General features: G+C 37.4%; 1 long non-coding RNA gene across 1 annotated transcript in view; it reads right to left on the reverse strand.

Moving 5' to 3' along the window:
- Window positions 1-5,000, reverse strand: part of LOC107698050 (uncharacterized) — a 60,926-nt gene that overhangs the window by 55,567 nt on the left and 359 nt on the right. The gene's annotated exons all lie outside the window — the stretch shown is intronic.

The following is a 5,000-nucleotide window of genomic DNA, read 5'->3' on the forward strand; positions in this document are numbered from 1 at the left end:
TTCAGGGGGGGGGGGGGGTTCCTGAGATTTGAGTGACAAATTTGCAAGAATCTGATCAATTTATACATGTTATACTGTGTATGACAGACATTTCAGTCTGTAGCACTTTCTGAGCAATTCCATGCACACAGGTATAATATCACAAAACAATAATGCTATACATACTATTAAATGATCATATCTAAACATTAAAATTGCAGCTCAAATCAATTATATCCTACATAAAAGCAGTAAAAGACTAGACGGGATTTTCTGGAAGACAAATTCCACTATTTCTTTCTCATTCTGTGACTAACCGTTAAAAATTTGATTTCTTGCATTTCATAAAAGTCCCATTTACTGGTTCTGACTCTGGGAAAAGCTCGACCTGCTGGATATTCCCCAGAATGCCAACATGACATGAATCAAATCCATACATCTTGATTTGGGTGACAGTCATGGCCTTTGAGATTTGAAATGCTCAGTGGTTTCTTTTGCCTTTTGTGGAAGCTAAATTAAACAACTGTTGTTGACCCTCATTATATGGGAACACACAGCCAGTGTGCTGCGGCCGTACCCTGGGGACACACCATCCTGACCAGCCTTCCCAGAGAGAGCGCCAGGAATCCCTGTAATCCCACAACACACACACCGCACCTACATTTTACAAGCAAACAAATGTGTATCAATTACCACTGCTCAATACAATTATTCCATTTCAGTGTGCTTCCATTTAAACCTATCAGAGTGACACAGGATGTCATAAAGTCAGACTACAGAAGTACAAAGACAAACATTGCAATGCAGATGTTTAACTGTTATTGATCGTTTATTGATTTTGTAAGTTAATTATAGATGCACATACTGATTAGCAACTAATAAACAACATGTATTAAATATAGAATTATGTTTAGCAACGTCTAAATAATTTTTGTTAGTGTTATTTTACACACTCACACACTCACAAACCTCACCTAAAGTCTGCATGCAAACAAACGTGTATCAATTACCACTGCTCAATGACACGATTCCATTTCAGTTTGTTTCCATTTAAGCATATTAGAGTGACACAGTATGTCATAAAATCAGACTACAGAAGTGCAAAGAAAACATTGCAATACATATCTGGTTAATTGTTATTGATCATTTATTGATTTTGTACGTAAGCTAATTATAGATACACATTCTGATTAGTAACTGATAAACAAAGTGTCTTAAATATGAAATTATATCCAGCAACTTCTAAATATTTTTTGTTAGTGTTATTATAATTAGTTTACATTAAATAGATGAAACAATCAAATTAATTAAATTATTTTTTTTTCAGTGTCAAGTGAAAAAACTACATATCAGCAACTTTTTGGAATATCATGCTCTCAGATGAGAGATACATGATTATTATTTTTAAAAAAAAATTTAAATGAGTGTTTATAACATTGTAATTGCATTTGTAACTACTGTGTAATAACTAATGAACAACATATCAAATATAGAACTATGTTAAGCAACTTCTAAATAGATTTTGTTAGTTATTATAAAATTGTATGTACACTTACATTGAATAAATACAACAAAATTATGAAAAGTATGCAAAGTGAAAAAGCTAGATCCCAGCAAATCAACCTTGTTTTAAACAAAATGCTAACTTTACACAGTAATTACATATGTGCATAATACCTAATGAACAAATAATATTTGTTGTAAATATTTTATTGTAAACATAAATACACTCTGTTGGTGTTATTATGAATGTAATCTGATTTTAAATACAGTATGTGTAACATTAATATAAAATTTCAAGAACTCTAAAGGGATTCAATTCAAAGTTAAATGACAAAAACCCTGCATCCCAGCATTCCTCTTTTGGAGTGTGCAGCTCTCAGTTTCTGATCCAACATCCTCTGAATAAAGGTATTGTTGATCAATTAACTGCTTATATGATTTTCCCTCTAATCCTATCTCTCTCTATCCTCTGCTCATGAGGGATGGTCTGAAGTGCTGGATGGCCTGTATTCCTGTGGCGCTCTCTGATATGCAGCGTTTGGCTGTGACAGTCAAGCTCAGATCAGGTCTTAACACTGCATTGTGTTCGGTTGAAGCAGATCTGCTCTATTATATCAACAGCAGTGCCTTCCCAGCATTCGCAGGAGAGTGCTGAATCGGGGCCAAACAGGGTAACAGTCCATAAGTACAGAAATATCTCCAAAAAGTTTCAGAAGTGTTCAGATTTTGAAAGTTTTCAGATTGACACTAACACATTTTTGTAATATTGAACATAAATGTCCATGGGTAGCATGTATCCAGTATAATGTGCAAAATATAATCATACACCTTTTTTTTTTTTTTTACAAGAAATACTCACTCAAACAAAACATTTTCCTCAATAATAAACATTAATAGCATTAGGGTGTTTGTCTGCATAAACTGTGAAATGGTAATGGGAAGTCAAGCAGATGTCAGAGAAGAGGCGCATATGTTTCTGACACCCATCCACAAGCATCAAGGACACATTGATATTAAGCCGAGTGGACATATGTTCACATCCCAACAAGTGGGACACAAAGCCGGACAGCTAATTTAGCGGTTTCAGTTCAACAGGGCTCAAAAGAATGGACAGGGTAAGTTGAAAACAAAAGTGGGTGAAAAACAAAGCCAGTTCCTGGGAGTTTAGGCCAGAAGAGTAGCATGCCAGAGCAGGAAGACACGGATGGACACATAGCATTAACCCCCCTCCCCTGGCCTGACTGCTTTTGTGAGCGGCACGGCCAAGAGGAAATGATGTGTGCTTACAAAGCAGGCATTATTAATGAAGACAGTGCTTGAAAATATTAACAGTTATTGACTGTAAACTGACTAGGGACAATTTAAGGCCTAAAAAATAATTTTCAATAAAAAAGCATGCTATGAGTATGATTTGTGTTGACTATATTTTGAAATCTAGCACGTAAAGTCTAAATAAAAAAGCCAAAGCTAAACTTAAATGGAAAAACACTATTTTTCTCTTTCTTGTAAAATTGATGAACATGATATTTAAGAAAGTGTTTGATTTCACTAGCTTTAAAAGAATTCATATGTTTTCTGAAGCTCGGTAATAAAGTCTTCATGTCAAAACAACCGCTTTGAAGTTACCTTACAACATAAACGTAATTCCTGTGATCAAAGTGACTGAATTACACAATTAAGCTGATCAGAAACCTCAATGAGATTAGGCATAAAATAAAACAACAATCAAAAGTAAACAGAGAGGAGCTTAATATTACATTACAGCAAACGGTTCAATTCATGTTGTGAATTATATGTTGAAAGTGAATGCGACATAAAACATTGCAATTATGTTTTGATTTGCTTTAAAAGTGTCAATTTGCAAACCATTTTGGCTGTTCTAATCATCAATCACTTTAATACTAACAAAACAATTAGATTGTTTACAATGCTTCATGTTATTTCAGGCATTATTTCATTTGAAATAAATCATGATTGTTAACAGCGTCTCAAACACAATGTACTCAAAACCACACTCAGATATTAAATTTCATGTAGTGGGTGTCTCAGACCACCCAGCCGCTTGGAGCTGTATTTTTTCCACTTGTAAGCTCACGGCCACATGTGCTCTTAGCCTGACTTAATGTCTACCTTTAAAACCAGGCATCCAAACAGAGTGCGATGATGCTTTATAGACCGCAACGCTCGCAAAAACATAAAAGACGGTGCATTTACTGTCCGCCAGGCTTACCATCACTGTACTACATTAACATCTCTTCCCTTTTCAGAGATGTTGCTTCCTCGCACAGCCGACAACTTGCTCTTTTGTTGCATTCACTCACTTAGAGTGCATGTAATGGCAGAAATGGATAATGAAGAGGCAGGGGAGGCGAAAACACACACGCACAAAAGGAGATCTCAGAAAAGGAACCCCGCCATGCGCTACTCTGCCGCTCGGAGCCGTGGGGCAGGAGGCAGCATCTTTAGGGTGTACCCAAGCAGCACTAAACTCCAGTGTCCGTGGGCAATCAAGGCCATTTTTTGCAGCCGCTGGGGTCCGGCATCCCTGCCTTTACACTACAGTGGAAACCCTTTGTACTAATTGCTAGATTGTAGCTGATTTTCTAGTTCAGTTCCAGCCTATAATTGACTGTCAATGATGGGAATGGGGGGAGTTCAGACCTGAAGGCACGGAGATGGAGATCAGACGTTAGGCCGAGTAGGTATCGAAGAGACAGAGAGAAGACAGTACTGGGGTAGGAAAGGGGGTGGTTAATGCTCTCATGTTTGCCATGACTGCAAACCCAAAAATCTTCCGACCCCTGCAATAATTTATTCTTCCAGTGTGACCAACAAATCCATCACAGCAATTCAGATCTTCTCTACAACAAGTTTTGCTTGAGCAAGGTGCTAGCAATGTCAAGATAATGAGTTTAATTCTTTGGGAATTCATATACTGATAAAATGGAGTCATGTGGCTTGAATCTTTTTGTATAAAATAATCCGGTAAATGTGTAATTGCACCAACACATGCATCAAATGCAAACATTCAAAATCTACAAATCCGAAAAACGTCAAACTCCATTGAGGAGACTCCATTGCATTTGAAATGGTTAGTTGCCTCTACCCACTTAATCAAATGCACCCAAACAGTAAAAAATTATTGCGTCACAAAGGTCAGTGTGCAAAATTGCAGCATCTGTAACATAACTCAAGACAACACATCCCTAAATCCAACACAGCCCGCCCCCATCAGGCAACTTTCTCGTGTTGCATTCATTAATCCTTAAGGCACGACAGAAAGCACACAAGAGCCAGCCAAGAGAAGCAAATTGCATATGGAGCATTCCTTTTAATTAACGCATGGGAGATATGATGTGCCATAGTCTGCGACCCGAGGCACCTGCAAATCAAGTAGGGATAAAGGTACCAGCATGGATCTGTGTGTTTACAGGTGTTCACACCTCGCACACCCCCGTGGATTTACAGAGACTCTCTAAGAGCCATTAGCAAGGGTCATGCAGTCCTAATGCCGACTA

The sequence above is a fragment of the Sinocyclocheilus anshuiensis genome, unplaced genomic scaffold, assembly GCF_001515605.1.
Source record: "Sinocyclocheilus anshuiensis isolate Anshui unplaced genomic scaffold, SAMN03320099.WGS_v1.1 scaffold1501, whole genome shotgun sequence".
Lineage (NCBI taxonomy): Eukaryota > Metazoa > Chordata > Actinopteri > Cypriniformes > Cyprinidae > Sinocyclocheilus > Sinocyclocheilus anshuiensis.